We start from the raw sequence: 20,075 nt of genomic DNA, 5'->3' as shown, positions 1-20,075 counted from the left end.
GGAACGCAGGAATCAAGAGGATGAGAAATGTGAGCATGGTCGAGGTGATGACACAACAACAATCCGCGTCTTTAGCGTCTGACCTTAGCGTCCGTCTAATAAAACAGACGATATCCGCGGAAATAGCGTCTGAAATAAAGTCAGTCGGTAAATAGCGTCCGATATAGCGTCCGATATGCTCGCAGACGCAAAATACCGTCCGCCACGTCCAGTCAGCGTCTGATTTTTAGACAGACGCTAAATAGCGTCCGTCTGGCGGACGGTAAAGTCAAAAAGCGGACGCTATTTCGGCGGATAAACCAAACACCCAACGACCCCTCCCCAGAAATTTTCGACCGCACTTAGAAATTTTCGAAAACTGCTTTCTCTCTCTCTTTCATTTTCGCCACTGATTTCTCTCTCTCTTCGCCGGCGACTCAACACTTTGCCGGCGACGCGCGACTTTGCCGGCGACTCTCTCTCTTCTAGCGACTTTCTCTCTCTCTTCGCGTGGCTCTCTCTTCACGTGGCGCCGCATCTCTTCACGTGATTTGCCGCCGCCGAGCCGCCGCCGAGCTGCTGCCGAACCGCCGCCGAGCCGCCGCCGTGCCGCCGCTTCTTTTCTCTCCCTTCTACAGTTGTTTAAGGTATGGATTTATACTTTAATTTTGTTGATTTTTTGCTTGAATTTCTTGTTGTTAATTAGGGTTTTGGGTATAGTTGTTGTTCATAGTTGTTATTCATAGTTGATAGTTGTTGTTGTTGTGTGTGATGATTGTTGTTGTTTTTAATTGTATTGTTGTTGTTGTTTGATGAATTTGATGTTGTTTTTAATTGTATTGTTGTTGTTTAGTGAATTTGTTGTTGTTTTTAATTGTATTGTTGTTGTTGTTTAGTGAATTGTTGTTGATAATTGAACATGTTAAGTGTTGTTGTTGTTGATAATTAAATATGTTAAGTGTTGTTGTTGATAATTGAATATGTTAAGTGTTGTTGATAAAAGAACATGTTTAGTATTGGTGTTGTTCATCAACTTGTTTAATTTATTCATAATAATTAGTGAATTAATGTTATTAATGTTACATGCTTTAGATAAATTGAGTGATTAGTTTATTACACTTATATTTAGTTGTATCGAATTGAATTGATTGTTTAGTATAATAAACTTAGTGTATATTTAGTATACGTACTTCCATTAACAAGTAGTGAATATAGTGAATTGATACTTGCTAGTTGTATGTAGAGTTTTAAATTATGAAAAGGAAGGAACGTAGCTGGATGTATGAAAGACTTGATGGGCGTGCCCTTAGAACTGAGTATGTGAAAGGAGTTGATAAGTTCATTGAGTTTTGTTTACAACATCCTCATTTAAATGACGGTGATAAGATAAAATGTCCATGCATGAGGTGTAATAACTTGCGTTATTTGGATGTGGACACGGTCAAAGTACATTTGTACAGTAAGGGTTTTAAACCGAATTACTTTGAGTGGTTATGTCATGGTGAACGTGCTACGGGGTCCTCCTCATCTTCTGCTCAGTCAAATCCATATGTGGATATGGTTGTGGATGCTTTAGGGAATACTGAAGATCATGCCATGCTTGCCGGTTCAAACTCAGTTGAAGAAGAACCAAATGGTGAAGCAAAGAAGTTTTTTGACCTTCTTAAGGCGGCCGAGAATCCCTTGTATGAAGGGAGCAAGATGTCCGTGCTGGAGATGGCTTCTAGAATCACAAGTTTAAAGTGTGAGTATAACCTACCACACAGGTGTGTTGATGGTTTTCTTAGTTTATTGAATGAGGTGATACCCAGAACAAACAACATGGGAAGAACTTTCTACGACACAAAGAAAGTTCTAAAGGGTTTGGAGCTTCCTCATGAGAGGATACATGCATGTCCTAAAGGTTGTATGTTGTTTTGGAAGGGCGATGCTCACTTAGATAAATGTAGTGTATGCGGTAGTGATCGGTACAAGAAAACTTCTAAGGGCAAACTTATTCCTGCAAAAGTGTTAATGTACTTTCCAATCACACCGAGGTTGCAGAGGTTGTTTGCAACTAAGAATATCTCTGAGAAAATGACATGGCATGCCGACAATCCTCGAATGCAGGGTACCTTAGCACATCCAAGTGACAGTGAAGCATGGAAACACTTTGATAGAACCTTTCCCGATTTCGCCGCCGAGGCTCGAAATGTTAGACTCGGGCTGTGCACCGATGGATTTTCTCCATATGGTAAGTTTGGAGGGCAATATTCATGCTGGCCAGTTATCCTCACACCATACAATTTGCCTCCATCCATGTGCATGAAGAAACCATTCATGTTTCTTTCTTTGCTCGTTCCGGGACCTAAAAATCCCAAAGGAAACTTGGATGTGTTTATGCAGCCTCTAGTTGAAGAGTTGAAGCAGTTGTGGCATATTGGGGCTACGACCTATGATGTTTCAAGGAAGCAAAATTTCAACCTTCGAGCATCGTTGCTTTGGACAATTAGTGACTTTCCTGCGTATGGTATGTTGTCCGGATGGTCTACTGCTGGAAAGAAGGCATGTCCTTATTGCATGGAGAAAAGCAAGGCATTCTGGCTTGAACATGGGGGTAAAGTGACATGGTTCGATTGTCATCGACAATTTCTTCATTCTGACCACCCATTTCGAAGGAATAAGACTGCTTTTTGTAAGAATAGGTTGAGAATGGCGTAGCTCCTCACATAATGTCTGGAGAGGAACTGTGGCAGTGCGTGAAGGACTTACCTAAAGCAACTGATGGTCCCGAGGCGCTGAACCGATTGAAGAAGGATAAAAAAGGTTGGTTGAAACAGAATATTTTGTGGGAGCTTCCATATTGGAAAGATTTGATTATCCGTCACAACTTAGATGTCATGCATGTTGAGAAGAATTTTTTCGACCAACTCATTAACACTGTGATGGATGTGAAGGGTCAAACTTCAGACACCCTTAGTGCAAGAAAGGATATGGCTAATGTTTGCAAACGCCGGGAACTGGAGCTTGTTGATGAGGTGTGGGGGAATTTGGCCAAGCCTAAAGCACCTTACACACTCGACAAGGCTCAGAAAAAGGTATTTTGTGAGTGGGTACGTGATTGAAGTTTCCAGATGGCTTTGCATCGAACTTGAGTAGATGCGTGGATCTTAGTTGCAGTAAATTGCAAGGATTGAAGAGCCATGACTGTCATGTATTCATGGAGAGGCTGTTGCCGGTTGGTCTAAAAGAATTGCTTCCTTTGCATGTTTGGAAGGCGATAACCGAAATAAGTCAATTCTTTCGAGACTTGTGTGCGTCCACAATCAAAGTCAGTGAGATGAAGCGCTTAGAGAACAACATCGCTGAGATCTTATGCAAGTTGGAAAAAATCTTTCCTCCATCATTTTTTAATTCAATGGAGCACTTGCCGGTTCACTTGCCTTATGAAGCAAAAGTTGGTGGTCCCGTCCAGTATAGATGGATGTACCCTTTCGAAAGGTAATTGAATTTGTTTTAAGTGTCATACAATACTGAATTCATACATAAAATGCTAATCCTCACCTTACGGACAGGTTGCTTAACCATTAAAACGTAAAGTGGGAAACAAAGCACGTGTTGAAGGTTCAATATGCAATGCCTACGTAACTGAGGAGATAACGAACTTCTGCTCCAACTACTTTCAGCCCGGGGTTGACACAAAATCAAGGGACTTAGGAAGAAATGTAATCCTGATGTCGCTAGCACACATGGTCTTGGTGTCCCGAGTTGTTCAGGGAAGACTGCGGTCGACCGGGAACAGATGGACGTTTGCGATGGTTGCAAGACAAGGAGTACGATCGAGCACATCTTTACGTACTTGCAAACAGTGGCATCTTAAGTGATTATGAAAGGTAATTTCGTGAGAAGTTGTAGACCCATTGTGTTATATTCTACTTGTCCTTTGCCTAACGTGTGTGACATTACTTACTCAAGGCGATTCGAGGATTATATTGTCAATTCAAGACCGAACATTGCTAAGGATGATGTGTGGAGCAAATGCGAAGCCGAGTTCCCTAGTTGGTTCAAGACAAATGTGAGTTTCGTACATTATTTGTTATAACCATTGAGATTCCTTCATGAACTAACTTAGTCCTAAAATCAGGTCCTTGGTGCCATGACAAGTGACGATGTCACTCGAGCTCTTGCTATGGGTCCTTCCAGACAAGTGAGAACGTGGAATCAGTTCTTTGTGAATGGATATAACTTTCATACACAGGAATATGGCAAGAATAAGTCAACTATGAACTATGGTGTATGTGTACAAGCTGCTGATAGAGCTGATTACTTTGGCATTTTGGAGGAGGTTATTGAACTGGTGTACCATGGTAATTTGGCTGTTTATAAGACAATTTTGTTCAAGTGCAATTGGATGGACTCGGACAAGGGTATGAACATTCATGAACAATACAAACTTGTGGAAGTCAATCACACCAAGAAATACCCAAAATATGATCCGTTTGTATTGTCGTACCAAGTTAGCCAAGTATACTACGCGCCGTATCCCAGTCTTAGGAGGGATAAATGCAATGGTGGGCTGTGTTTAAAACGAAGGCAAGGTCCGAAGTTGATGCCCCGGTTGATTTGGATGTTCTCCAGGAGGAAAGAGTTGATACCGCTGCAGTTCTTTGTGCTCCGAATGAGATACCAGATTATGATGCTGGTGACGACAACAATAATGATGAGATCATGGAATTTGAGGCGCCGAATGAACAAGGAGAACCAAGTGATTATGAAAGCAGCGACGAGGCTGGTGATTTGAGTGACGAGATGATGACGAGGATGATTTGTTTGATGACGTTTAGTGTATTTTGTTACCTTATGTAGTTTGCTTTTGTTGTAAGACAATATGTTTGTCATTTTATCGCTAGTGCAGACCTCTATGTGTAAGACATATTATTTATTTTTATTATATGTGTTTTAGTCATTTAATATGTTTTTAATTTGAAGCTTTTTCCAAATTGATTAATTATGTGATTTTCAATATTTTGTACTACGGTTTTATAATATTGTTTATGATTAATTTCATAGTTTATTGATTATAATATTGTGATTACTTTCAAGCTTTTGCAGATGTCATCAGGTACCGGATCCGGAGGTGGTCCTCGTGATGGGGTGGGGAGGAGGGTGAGCCTCAGCCTGAGCGTGATGGCGAGTTGGAGAGGGACGAGGATAATCATGAGGCTGGGGTAGGTGACAAAAAAGGAGTTGGATCCCAATGGACTTTGGTAAGTTATATTATGAGCGTAATACTTTATTACTTTTAATAGATTTTATTGGTGTTATTCACTTGGTTTTAATTGCTTTTTATCAGGTTTGAAGACAATGGAGTCATTCGCAACATGACTAAATGCTTCAAGCAACATTTCCATCATCCATGGAGGAACTATTCGCAGGTTGATGACGATACAAAAAACCTTTGGTTCTCATTTTTCAAGGTGAAATCATTTGTTAAGTTTATATATATGTAAAAATATTAACTCGTTGTGCTTAGTTTTCTTATATATGTAAACTAACCCTTTATACTTAAGTTTATAATATGTAAATAACTCTTTATGATTGGTTTCTTATATGCATGTAGGGCTCATATAAATGGAGGGAGGACTTCAATCCCAAGTGAGGTCTACATACGACAGGAAAATGGCAAAGATTGAAAGATAATCACCACTCGATAGTAAAGAAGAAGGGTGGTGTTTGTCCGACATGGTTGTCTCTGAGCATTCACGAGCAGATGATGAAGAATGCTCAAGACAAGGATTCAAAGCACGATCTCAGAAGGCTAGCAAGAACCGGCGAGGAGGTGACTTGACCAGCAGCGTACCTCCTTCTCATGTCCGGGTTCTATTTCCTCAGCAGAGCGCGCCAAGAGATTGGTAAGTGTAACTTGTTTGAATACATTTAATACAAAAACTTGATTTAATTAATGTCTTTGAACGTGTAGGCCGCACAGCGTGGAGGGATGCTGCCTTCCGCTGTGGACTTGTTCATGGATACACACATGAGGGATGAGTCTGGAAAGAAGGTTCCGATCAACGACAAAGTCCAAAAAATCAAGGTAAGTGTCTTAAACTTGCTTAGAATCATACAACCAAGTAGTAGAAATTTAAATGAGTATTCTAGGACTTGCATAAGCAATAAGAACTTGGAATAGGCATAGAGGTAGGATTATAGGAACATGAAACCCAAAAATGGCTCGAAATAGCTTAGTTTCTATCATTTTCATTGGATAAGTGTATTAAACTTGCTTAGAATCATACAACCAAGTAGTAGAAAGTTTAAATGAGTATTCTAGGACTTGCATAAGCAATAAGAACTTGGAATAGGCATAGAGGTAGGATTATAGGAACATGAAACCCAAAAATGGCTCGAAATAGCTTAGTTTCTATCATTTTCATTGGATAAGTGTATTAAACTTGCTTAGAATCATACAACCAAGTAGTAGAAAGTTTATATGAGTATTCTAGGACTTGCATAAGCAATAAGAACTTGGAATAGGCATAGAGGTAGGATTATAGGAACATGAAACCCAAAAATGGCTCGAAATAGCTTAGTTTCTATCATTTTCATTGGATAAGTGTATTAAACTTGCTTAGAATCATACAACCAAGTAGTAGAAAGTTTATATGAGTATTCTAGGACTTGCATAAGCAATAAGAACTTGGAATAGGCATAGAGGTAGGATTATAGGAACATGAAACCCAAAAAATGGCTCGAAATGGCTTAGTTTCTCTCATTTTCATTGGATAAGTGTATTAAACTTGCTTAGAATCATACAACCAAGTAGTAGAAAGTTTAAATGAGTATTCTAGGACTTGCATAAGCAATAAGAACTTGGAATAGACATAGAGGTAGGATTATAGGAACATGAAACCCAAAAAAGGCTCGAAATAGCTTAGTTTTTCTCATATTGATTGGCTAAGTGTCTTAAACTTGCTTAGAATCATACAACCAAGTAGTAGAAAGTTTATATGAGTATTCTAGGACTTGCATAAGCAATAAGAACTTGGAATAGGCATAGAGGTAGGATTATAGGAACATGAAACCCAAAAAATGGCTCGAAATGGCTTAGTTTCTCTCATTTTCATTGGATAAGTGTATTAAACTTGCTTAATCCATTCTTGCAGGAAAGTTATGACAAAACTCTTGCTCAATGTGAAGAAAGAGGTGAAACCAAGGCCCCGAACCAGATTTTCTTTGAGACTGTTGGTGGCAGAAAGAAAGGGTGGGTTCCTGGTTTGGACGAGTGCAGACCTCTATTTTGAGAGGTCTTCGAGGGGAGGAGGTAGTTCGTCCTCCAGTTGCACTCCTTCCATGTATTCTCAGTTGTCTTCGAAGTTTGAGGAAGAGAGAGCCGATAGAGAACGTGAGCGGATGCAGAAGGTGATAGAAGAGGAACGCATCGCCAGGCAAAGGGAGAGAGAGGAGGATCGCAGGGTGTATGATGAGTACCTGACGCAGATGAGGGCCACTATGGAGACATACAGCCAGATGATGAGCCAGTGTGGTGGTTCATTCCCCCCTCCCGGGCCTCGAGACCCCCCACCGGCGTGGTGATGCGTGTGCGACTTAGGATCCTACATTAGCTTGCACTATCTTGTTTATATTTCGGAACGTGAAAACATATAATTTAGTTAAAACCGTTAACTTATTTTTATGTATGTATGAATTTATATTAGTGTATTTATGAAGTTATATTTAATGCAAACAGGTCATTAGTGCAGAATTTGGCGCATTAGCGGACAGCTTGAGTATATATTTGATTGGAAAACGAAACAGGTTAAAAACTATTAAATTACAATTATTTTTAAAAAAAAAAAAAAAAGGAATTAGCGTCCGCCATTTGGAGATTAACGTCCGCTAAAACTCATTGGACCTACAGGAAAGGGCGACGAATTAGCGACCGTCTGGACAACTAGCGTCCGATAAGCTGACGCCAACTAGCGTCCGCCTGTGGCAGAGGACGCTAATTAGCGTCCGCTGTAGCCGACGCTAACTAGCGTCCGCTTCTGAAAACGGACGCTAAATACCGTCCGCTGCCGAAGACGGACGCTAGTTGGCGTCAGCTTCGAGATCGGACGCTAGTTGTCGAAAAGCCGTCGCTATATTTTAGCGTCCGTTTGTCGGACGCTAATCTTGCCATTAGCGACCAGGTGTTTTGCATCAGCTGTTTAGCGTCCGTTATCGGACGCTAATATGTTTAGCGTCCGACTCCGCATTTTTACCGTCCGATTTTGTCGGACGCGAAACCCTAACATTCTTGTTGTGTGATCGGTATCTATGCTCCGGATATGTCTTTCAGTTTCCAAAGTCGGAGAGAGCTCACAATGTTTAGATATCCTATTAGCTTGGCAATGATCTTGATGGTCCTTGCCTTGAAAAACTCAAATCTGCAGGCGGCCCCCCAGTTTATCTGGTGGATTTCAGCACACCCCGTTTCTCCTACCTCAAGGAGAAACCTCAAATACTTTAAAGAGAGAGTGTGTGTGTGTCATGAATCACTTAGGAATGTGATTACTCATCAAATCATGAGCCAAGAATCCCAAGCGATAGACGTTCTTTGGGATTGATCATGTGGCGAGATGCGAAGCTCGCCATTGGTTCTTCGTTGTCCAGATCGTAAATGACATTTGCTTCTCCTACCACTTCCATCAGATTTCAGGTTTTTGACTCCACCAGCGACGCGCTCCTTAATATGCGACTCTCTGTCGGTTTCATATATTTTTGTTTTTTAGGACATGTAAGAGCTACTAAAGCTCCTTTAGGTTTTACTTTGTTTTAGGTTTGGTTGTATTAACAATAGATTGTACTTCGTTGTTTAATTAATGCAAGTTTTCTCGATGTCAAAAAAAAATTCCCGTCGAAAAGAGCTAAAATTTTTACAAGTTGTAATCTTATTTTGCAATTCATAGGCTTGCATTGTGTTCAAAACTTCTTTCATTTTCAAGGATTACGGACTATATGGATACAAATCAATGCTTATTAATGTCGCATTTTAGTACAAGTTGGAGAAGGAAAAATGTGCGTTACTATCTCCGTTTGGTTTGCAGTAATGCAGTTTACTCAACTACATATGCTTCTGCTCCATGCCTCACCAAATGAAGAGATGCGTTTCAAGCAAGAATTTATGTCGATGCACATTGAGTTTCATAGAGTTAACTAGTAACTACAACTACACTGATTATATATATGTCTACTGTCTATATATGCTTGAATAGAGTTAGCTCATATCGTCACAAGAACATACTAGCTTCTCTTATCGCACAAGAGTCTCCATAAAAGAAAAAAAGATGTTACATTTCTCTCTCCTAATAGCACGTTTAATAAAGGAGAATCAACCTCAAGAACCAGAAGTTGAACAACCCATTTCTTTGCCTAATATTTCATTTGCAATGTTTGGACCTATTGGTCTTTGCACTATGGTTTTAGAGGTGTCGGTAACTGTCTTATGCTGGAGATGGTGCCGAGCTAGATCTCTAGCTCGCCGGCCGACCCATTCGAGTGGTGAAAATCTAGAGTACTCAAATAACCAAGTCCCAAATTCTTACAACAGAGCGCCAGTCCCAGACGACGTGTGAGTCAAGATTTGAACCAATATGGGAATTGGGAAATGGGTAATCGTTAAAGGAAATGTATCGTAGTAATTTGTAGAAGTTGTTTGAGTTAGTATTTCAAGTTATGTACCATCATTCTCCATATATAGAACCATATTGGTGGAGAAGGGGAAATGAAAAGGATGAATTACTCTCTCCGTCCCAAAATACTCTTACACTTTTCTTTCTTATCTATTCCGGAATACTATTTACACTTTTATTTTGGGATATGACCAACTATTATTTTAATCATTCTACCATTTAACAATTGTCTCACGCCCCCACACTCTCTCTTTCTTCCAAATAAAATAATATTACTCTTATTACCTACCAACTCTAACCATGACCCACATTTTCTCTCCTTAAAATATAATAATAATATTTTTACTAACTACTAACACATCTACTTTTCAATAAAATAACAATTGATAATCAAACAATAACTTATCGTCTAAAACTACGTACCTTAATAAGTACTAGCCTTTTGTGCACGCGATGCGTGCGAGGATACATCCAAATGAATCATGATGGGTTAGTTTGGGTTATTTTTATTTTGAGCAATAAAACTTGTGCACTTTCTGTCTGGTTTAATTTAGGAGGACTTTTTTAAAAAAAATCTTGCTTGTTAACCAGGAATAGTTGGTCCATATACTTATTTGCCACATAAATCGGTGAAGAGTAATTTTTCTCCTTTTCTAAATGTTCACACTTTGACTTTCAATTATATTTGAAATGAAATTTTAAATTTTTCATACACAATCTGATTTTGCATGAAATGGTCATTTTAATTTTTCTCCTTTTCAAAATTTTAACACTTTGAGTTTCAATTATATTTGAAATGAAATTTTAAGTTATTTTTCATAACAATCTGATTTCGTATGAAATGGGCATTTTTAATTTTTCTCCTTTTCTAAATTTTAACACTTTGAGTTCTTTTATATGTGAAATGAAATTTTAAAATTTTCATACAAAATCTGATTTCGTATGAAATGGTTTTCGCAAATTAATGTAATTTTTTTTTCTGAAAATGGATTTTTGCGAAAGTTGTTCGCAAAAAGGTTTGATATTGTTTTGTACTTTTTTAAAAATTTATTTCTGAACATGGATATTTTGCAAAAGTTTTGGGCAAAAATTTTATATTGGAAGTTTTTTAAAAAAGAACTAAATGTGTCATAAATGAATCAAATTTCATACACATCTTGTTTTCTGATTTTATATGAAAATGAATCAAATTTAAGTTTAATTATATAAAAGCCCTCTTCAACTAATTGTTATTATATCTCCATTTTTTCAACTACATAGCAGTCGACTAATGTGAAATAACTTTGAAGATTAAAAGAATTATGTACCTGTTTGAAAGTTCACAAATCGCCGATGGACGAATGTGTGATATCACTGTCAAAATCTTATGTTTTTCTCAGATTTGTGTTTATAAGTAATTTTTGTGAGTATGTAATTGTGAATGGTTATTGAGAACAATGATTTGTAAGTGAATTTTGTGAATGTTTTTGTATGTACTAACGTCCTAGTATATTAGTTTTGCTTGTAAGTCAATTTTTAGTTTTTGTAAAGTTTCCTGATCATTTGAATGATTTGCGTGATTTTTATAACGTGATTTTCTCAATTCTATGAGTGATTTGTAAAGTTTTCTCATATAAGTGATTTCTGAGTGATTGTTGAAAATTAATTTCCGATGGCTTTGTTTGACCCCCATGTTGGTATTGTGATTCCTTTTGTAATTTAAAAAGGGAAGGAGGGCAAAATAGTCAGTTCAAAAGAGGACACCGTTGCTCCCCCCTTCCCTTATGTAATTGAGATCAATAATATCATGGGGCGAACGGAGTATTAACTTTTGATAACAAAGAAAAGAGAAATAAAGGATGATATCATGTTACCTTCCATTTACGATCATTGTGCAATAATAATGCGTAACGTGTTTATCAAAAATTACAGTTATCACGCCCTACATTACAATGATATATTATTTGTCACTTTAAGGTGTAAAGTATACTGCTAATCAGTTAAACTTAGCAAGCTAAGTATGCAATATATGTGCCTATCAATCGGGTGGCTTAGGTCTGAGCTAATGTTAGGTTGGTCAAGTCAGGTGTTAGCGTGAGTCGGCTCAATTCGAGTTATAGGTCCAAAAGCACTAAACTCTAAACCGCAGTTCTGCATTTGGATCAACTTAACGAGTCTAAATGCTATTTTACTTCTCTGCTTCCTGAATATCATTAATCATATTACTTCGATATGGGAAAAGAACAATTGAGCACCACATGAAACAAGCAAAACTGGATCGCATAATTCACAAAATGAGCAAAAGTTGGTTTGTTTGGACAGTACACTACGTTTTAGGTCATAATTAACGAACCACATTTGGCAATATCAAACCAAAGACAGAAGTTATTTGAAAACATGTACGTAGTTGGTAAAGGCACATCCTCATATGATTATGCAAGTACACCTAAACTTGCATATATACATCACATATTTAATCTGATTTATGTGACGATGAGCGCAACAACTAATAACCAATTTGATATCCCGGGTAGATATATATATATGTTAGATTTTGGTTAAACTCCCTTCATCGGAGTATGTACATTGATCACCAATATATATAGGTTTACATCCTAAAACATATCCTAATTACAATAGGATTATGCAAAGTATATCTAATACAAAAATAGTAACGATAATATTTTCATATTCTATCACACCCCCACAGTCATAGCGGAAGGAGGTCGTACACTGAGACTGGACTTAAATTCCAAAAAAATTATCGTGGAAGCCCTTTTGTGAAGATGTCTGCAAATTGAAATCTGGTAGGAACATGCAAAACACGTATTTGACCAATGGCCACCATTTCGCGTACAAAATGATTATCCATCTCAACATGTTTGGTGCGTTGGTGTTGTACAGGATTGCGAGAAAGATAAATGGCACTGACATTATCACAATAAACAATGGTTACCTGTCGAAGAGGACAATGTAACTCTAGAAGAAGATAACGCAACCAGAAAGCTTCAGCAACAACATTAGCGACACCTCTATACTCTGCCTCTGCACTGGATCTGGATAAGGTGGGTTGTCTCTTAGACTACCAGGAAATGAGATTATCCCCAAGAAAACAACAATAACCAAAAGTCGAGCGACGTGTGTCAGGATAACCACCCCAATCTGCATCAGCATAGGTGATCAAGCGCAGATGGGAAGTAGGATATAAGTGTAACCCATGATCAATGGTACCCTGTATGTAACGCAGGATGCGTTTCAAAGCATGGAAATTTGATTCCCTGGGATCATGCATGAAAAGGCTAACCTGCTGAGCTGCATAAGCAATATCTGGGCGAGTAAAAGTGAGATATTGTAGAGCTCCAGCTAAACTGCGATAATGAGTAGGATCAGAGACAGTGTTAGCGGAGTTTTTGTAGGGAAAATGTGTCTCAAGAAACGTAACATGACGAGACAAGATATATTTGCATGTGGTAATATCAAAGCACCTATAGCCACGATGATTAGTTGGGTAGCCCATGAAAATGCAGGGAGTAGACCCGGGAGCAAGCTTGTGGGAGCAGTGGATGACAAATTTGGATAACATAAACACCCAAAAACACGAAGATGATCATAGGAGAGGATTTTGTGAAACAAAGCTTGAGAAGGTGTGATTTTGGGTAGAGTTTTTGTGGGTAATATGTTGTGAAGATAGGTAGCAGTTTCTAATGCATGGTCCCAAAAATTTAGGGGAAGGGAAGCATGATGAAGAAGGGTGCGATTAACATTATTTAGGGTGCGGATCATTCGTTCAGCTTTGCCATTTTGAGAAGAAGTGTGAGGGCATGAAAAACGAAAGATCATGCCATTGTGGATGCAAAATTGTTTGAAAGGTGTATTATCAAATTCACGACCATGATCACTTTGAAAGGCTTTTATAGAACATTCAAATTGAGTGGAAACATAGGCATGAAAGTCAAGTAAGGCTTAGTAAGCACGAGATTTTAAGGCAAGAGGAACAGTCCACACATAGTTAGTGAAATCATCAACAAGGACTAAATAATATTTGTGCCCCAAACTATTACGAATAGGAGATGTCCACAAATCAGCATGAATAATATTAAAGGCGCAAGTAGTAGTGCTAGTAGAGTCATAAAATGGAACTTTAACATGTTTCCCAATCTGACAAGAATGACAGTCATGCTCCTTATTACAACCTATAAAATGATGAGATTTAAGAAAGCTAAAAGGTTGTGGTCCCGGGTGTCCCAAACGATCATGCCAAGTAGTAGCCGAAGTAGTGGCTAAGGCAGTGGCAAGGCAAGTGGATGGTTGGTCTTGGGTCACTGGGTAGGATCCCCCGAGCTCTCTCATCTCGTTATAGTTTTCCCCGTTCAAAGGTCCTTCACAGAAAAACCAGATGGATCAAATTATATAGAAACTGAATTATCAGTAGTGAATTTGCGAATGGAAATTAAATTTTTAATGATTGAGGTGCAAGATAAACATCACGAAGGATTAGGGATTTGTTAAGGAGGGTGGTGTGGCCATAACCCGTTATCGAAATGCGATTGTCATTACCAACTAAAATATGATGTTTAGTGCTCAAATTAAAGAGGGGCATGAGAGTACCTGAATTATGAGTCATGTGCGAGCTGGCACCCGAGTCCATGTACCATACGTCGCCCGGATGCAGGAGAGTCATGGTGGAGAATGCAGTACCGAGTTCTGTGGCAGTCATAGGACCAACCGAATAAGCATGTTGAACTGTGGGGTTGGCATGAGACGGCTGGGCCGAAGGCACTGAAACAGCCCGCTGTTGTGGCTGGGCGTGTGTAGGGTACTAGGCAGGTGGGATGGCCCAGGTACGTTGTTGTTGCTGCTGCCAGTTGAGACTCTAGGTGTAACAACCCATATTTTTAAGGGTGTTTTAATTATCATTATTATCCAAAATTATATATATTAGATCTTTTTATTATATTTAAGATGGAATATGAAGTTTATATTTTAATTAGCGATATTTTAGTAGTTTATTATTGTTGATATTATATGTTAATTCAATACTTTAGAAGTGTTTAATCTACAAGTATATTTCGGAAAAGGATTTTTAATAACTTGGAGTTCAAAAGGATAATATTGTTATATGTTAGTTTATCGTAGTTAGCAACATTTATAATATTAAGTTAGTAAGTCGTGTTGTAGACATTTTAGATGTGAATAGAAAACAAAACCCGAAAATCATATACACCACCCCTTGTTGCTTTAGTCGGTCAATAAACCAAATGCCCCCGTGTCGTTTAATTGAAGAACCCCAAAACCAATAAGTCTTCATTTTTTTTCTCTCGTGTGTTTCATTTTTCCCAAAACCCCAAACCCTCATCTCTCTATCTCCTTCGCATCTCTCTCTCGCACTTCGTGTCTCTCCCTTTTGGCTGGTTCTTCGCCGGCGTATTTTGCAGCTCGCCGGAGTGTCGTCGTCTGTCACCGCAAGACTCCCTGTTTTTTTTTTCTCTCTCCTCTGCTCGATTTGTTGCTGTTGCGTGTTGCTGTTATTGTGTCGGTGTCGCTGCCGCTGGCGCCTCTAGGGCTGCGTTGTTGTCCCGCGATGCTACTGCCGCCATTGTCGCGTGTTGCAGCTCAATTCTGGCCCGCCAGTGAGGTGCCACACTCACCCTTTTTGCTTCTCTATTGTTTTCTCCTTTGAACTTTGATGGAATTAGGAGGTTGATTTCAATTATATATTCTTTGATTTGTGATTTAGTTTGCTAGTTATATTGATGAGTAGTTTTCATGTTTTTGGTTCTAGTAAAATCAAATCTGAGTATGTGAGTTATGTTTAGAAATTCTTTTCATGAAATTCTGGATTTTTCATGTGTAAATCAGTGATGTCAGGTTAGTTGGAATTGGAATGTCTTTAAAGTGGTTAAATTTCAGATTTATCTTAAACCATATTGAAGGTTCTGAATGAAATATGTAGCTTCCTAAAGCCAAATAGTTAACCTTAAAGTAACTGAAACTTGTTATGAATTGTGAAGATTGGATAAAGTCGTTGGATAAGGCGTTACTACTAATTAAAGTCTATCTTAGAATAAATTGTGGAGTTGTATCTCGCAATTGAAGACAGAATTGTTGGTTCATCGAAAGTAGAGTTCATATAGTAGTTGTGACTTGATTCAGGATTTCATTTATAAGGTAATACTTGAAGATGACAACTTTCAATATATACCATATGAAATTCTCAGTTAGGACTTAAGATTATGGAGTAAAGAGCTATTTCGATTCCTTATTAGTCTAAATGAGATTCTTTATAGTTATTTATTAAGAGATGTTCTTGAATTCTTTAATGAGTATATATGAAAAGATGTGATCAATATGATTATAGAACATTTGTCGGTTCATTTGAAATGGAGTATAGGTTATTCTAGTATAGATCGATTATTATTCTATGTAAATTACTATCTTAATTACATAGATCATACTAAATTATTGTTAATAAAGTGAAATGTAGCGGATAGTGTTATGGTTAACTACGATGAGTATCTTTTCAGCTTTACAATCTTTGTGTTATAAGATATGACCTATGATAGATTAATGGACCTATTTGAAGTGAATAATATGGAATGGTATGGAGTTGATTTATTGAATTTGAAGTATATGGTATGAGTTACACTTGAAATTGAAGGGATTGATTAGTTGTGTAATTGTGGTGCCCTTCATATTATTGATTATTTGATCATTGTGAAATGATTTCGCTATAGGGGACTAAGTTTGCTTCTGGATAATCATTGATAGATTGAGCACCTAAATCTCAGGTCTTATTAAGGTTTCTATTACTATGACCAAATAAGTCATATTCTAGACTTCATGATACTTAATTCATGTCACTTGTGAAATTTACTGTAACCATGGGACTATAGAGAAGCAATATTGTTAAAAATTAGATTCTTAGAAGTCACCTAAGATGTGAATGATTATGGGTGCTTGAGTCAAGCTTTAGTATACTCTAAATCGACTAAATTTGGGGTTAAAACATGGATCCTTCTATTGAGTTAATAGTTATGAATTCTTACTTCTCTGGTGTTGTATTGAAAGATGATAATTCGAGTGTAACTTCGAGATTTTGTATATTATTTGATGACTATGAAAGTTGCTTGAGATATACTAATTTACTTGTAAAGGTGGACATAAAACTTAGTGGATTGAATTGCTGAGGCTATTTTCCTATGTTACTTAAAATGGATATGGACTTGTATATGATTGATATGGATCCAAGTATATCGTATGTACTACACTGATATAAGATGTATTGGTTCATTCGTGTGATTGTAGAATCATTGATGACATCGATGTAGAAAGGGAATAGTATAGAATTGATTTTTATTGAAATGCATAGTATGAACTACAATGTTATTGAATACATCGATTAACTCGTGTTATTCCGGAATCTTGATAATATTGTCTGATTTGGTTGATACGTGACAAGGTTCTTGATTTTTGGATCATTGTGAAAGAAAGATTGTACCCTTAATGCTCTTGATTTCTTAAAAGATATCAATCGTGGAAAATGAAAGATTACATGGATTAACTATTGGCAATATAGATGTTTTGTTATATTATCTTCGCCCGAATTGGGAAGATGTTGGATTGATTGATATTCGCCGCATGTGGCAAGATACTAAACCGTCCTCTTCTCTAGCGTGGCCGGCCGGGGGTCCCGGGTCACATAAAAGCTTGAGTTGAGGGGTGTGCACACTATAGGTTATTGGCCATTGATATTATTGGTAAACCGGCCGGGACTCCCGGGTTTACATTATTATAGATCGGTCAGGACTCCCGGGTCTATCATTTGCTATTTAGTGGGTCGGCCGGGGCTCCCGGATCCACTCTGACTTTGTCTTTGGATTATTTGATAACTCTTGTTTGATGAAATGATATTTGAACTTGATAATAATTGATATTTATTTCACGTCTCGTATTAGATTATCAAAGATGAATTACTCGTGATTATGGACTCAATGAATCCATTATCAATATATTAGGATACTCAACCATCGTGAACATGCTACTCGATTACTTTGTGATTTCGGTGATGAAACTTATTGGTAACTCTATTTGACTATATTCTTGTATACATGATTTATATGGTTCTTTTACTTATATGACTATGTAATTTGTTTTGGAACTTGATGATTACGAGCATTGAATATAATTAATGTAGCTTCGAAATACGAAATCCTTTGGCTTTGAATGGATATAGATTGACATAGAAAGTTTATAAAAGGGAAACTTTATATAAGAATATAATGAGAATTTGAGTAGTACTTTTATCTTTTGAAGTATATATCTTGATGTTTTCTGGTTTTGCTTAAGGTAGAGTGTTGGTACTCAGCTTTTGCTGACGTGTGTTATGTTTGTGTTTTGTTTGTGTTGTTCTTTCCTGTGTGGGGTTGAACCTGTAATGATCCATATACTTTGTATAATGGTGAGCAGTTGACATTAGAGCAGGTTTCTTGTTGGATTCGCGAAGTTTAAGGTGAGGACGGAAATTCATAGAGGAACTTTATATTCGAAGACTTCCAAATGTAAATTGTACTTGGGTTTAAATATGTATTAGTTATATTAGTCTTGTTGAGGTTGATTGACGATTTCTTTGATTAGTTTGTAATACTGATTAGTGCCATTGGGTTTGATTCCCTCTTGAGGTTGTTTCCGCGAAAGCGTTGATGGTTTTAGGTTTTGAGATGAAGAATAGTATATTTTATTGAGTTTGTAAACAGGTTTAAATTATTTCCCACTTTGGGTTGTCCAATTTTCAGAGGAAGTGCTGTCGAAATTCCGAGTCAAATTAGGAGACTATTTTATTAAGGTTTGTATTAATTGTGATTGAGGATCGGGGCGTTACAGAAGGTATCAGAGCAACCCTGCGACCGTGTGCTGTGTAGCCACCTAGCGGGGGTAAAAGATTCTTGGGATTGATCGAAATTTGTTTTGGGCTACTAGAAATAAGATACGAGTTGAGAGATAAGAGTTAGTATTGATTTGGGAGATAGTGATATGGATGATAAGAGTATTTTGGAAAGTTGGAGATACGTGTTGAGTATTGTGTAAAGTATCGTATTGAGGATTCTGTAACTATTCGAAAGGAGATTATTGGAGTTTCGGTTTTGATTTGGGTTATTAGCAACAAAGAATTTAGGAAAAAAAATCAAGGTTGGTGTTAATAAATTAGAATTTCTTTATTTAGACCTTGGGGATTGTTTCATTTACCTTACATTTTGGCATATTGATATTGGTCTTGATCTAGTTTTGTGATTGTTTTTGAGATGTCAAATTCTTATGCCTATATGCTATAACCTCATTTTGTAGTTGTTCATTTCAAAGTTCGCGGACGAACTCTCTTTTAAAGGTAGGGCGATGTAATGTCCTTGGATGTTTCTATGATTGTTACAACTTAAATTGTGTTGTATTTCATGTTGTCTATTGTAATTGCGTATGATTTTTACTTATTGGTTCTTCAAATGCTCGTTTTCAAGTTTCGAGGACGAAACTTCTTATAAGGGTGGTATAGTGTAACAACCCATATTTTTAAGGGTGTTTTAATTATCATTATTATCCAAAATTATATATGTTAGATCTTTTTATTATATTTAAGTTGGAATATGAAGTTAATATTTTAATTAGCGATATTTTAGTAGTTTATTATTGTTGATATTATATGTTAATTCAATACTTTAGAAGTGTTTAATCTACAAGTATATTTCGGAAAAGGATTTTTAATAACTTGGAGTTCAAAAGGATAATATTGTTATATGTTAGTTTATCGTAGTTAGCAACATTTATAATATTAAGTTAGTAAGTCGTGTTGTAGACATTTTAGATGTGAATAGAAAACAAAACCCGAAAATCATATACACCACCCCTTGTTGTTTTAGTCGGTCAATAAACCAAATACCCCCATGTCGTTTAATTGAAAAACCCCAAAACCAACAAGTCTTCATTTTTTTTCTCTCGTGTGTTTCATTTTTCCCAAAACCCCAAACCCTCATCTCTCTATCTCCTTCGCATCTCTCTCTCGCACTTCGTGTCTCTCCCTTCTGGCTAGTTCTTCGCCGGCGTATTTTGCAGCTCGCTGGAGCGTCGTCGTCTGTCACCGCAAGACTCCCTGTTTTTTTTTCTCTCTCCTCTGCTCGATTTGTTGCTGTTGCGTGTTGATGCTGTTGTGTCGGTGTCGCTGGCGCCTCTAGGGCTGCGTTGTTGTCCCGCGATGCTGCTGCCGCCATTGTCGCGTGTTGTAGCTCAATTCTGGCCCGCCAGTGAGGTGCCACACTCACCCTTTTTGCTTCTCTATTGTTTTCTCCTTTGAACTTTGATGGAATTAGGAGGTTGATTTCAATTATATATTCTTTGATTTGTGATTTAGTTTGCTAGTTATATTGATGAGTAGTTTTCATGTTTTTGGTTCTAGTAAAATCAAATCTGAGTATGTGAGTT

General features: G+C 37.5%; 2 long non-coding RNA genes across 2 annotated transcripts; both read left to right on the top strand.

Annotated features, from left to right (window-relative positions):
- The first annotated feature begins 5,838 nt into the window (after nt 1–5,838).
- LOC125494340 (uncharacterized) lies at nt 5,839–7,236 on the top strand. Its single transcript, XR_008969979.1, has 3 exons — nt 5,839–5,870; nt 5,939–6,052; nt 7,122–7,236. It is a non-coding gene; the product is annotated as an uncharacterized LOC125494340 (long non-coding RNA).
- A 7,446-nt stretch (nt 7,237–14,682) lies between these two features.
- Nucleotides 14,683–18,393, top strand: LOC130591936 (uncharacterized). The gene is made up of 2 exons (XR_008969894.1): nt 14,683–15,243; nt 18,075–18,393. It is a non-coding gene; the product is annotated as an uncharacterized LOC130591936 (long non-coding RNA).
- Nucleotides 18,394–20,075: the final 1,682 nt, after the last annotated feature.

The sequence above is a fragment of the Beta vulgaris genome, chromosome 6, assembly GCF_026745355.1.
Source record: "Beta vulgaris subsp. vulgaris cultivar EL10 chromosome 6, EL10.2, whole genome shotgun sequence".
NCBI lineage: Eukaryota > Viridiplantae > Streptophyta > Magnoliopsida > Caryophyllales > Amaranthaceae > Beta > Beta vulgaris.
Note: the sequence above shows the minus strand (reverse complement) of the source record. Positions and strands in the feature narration are given on the sequence as shown.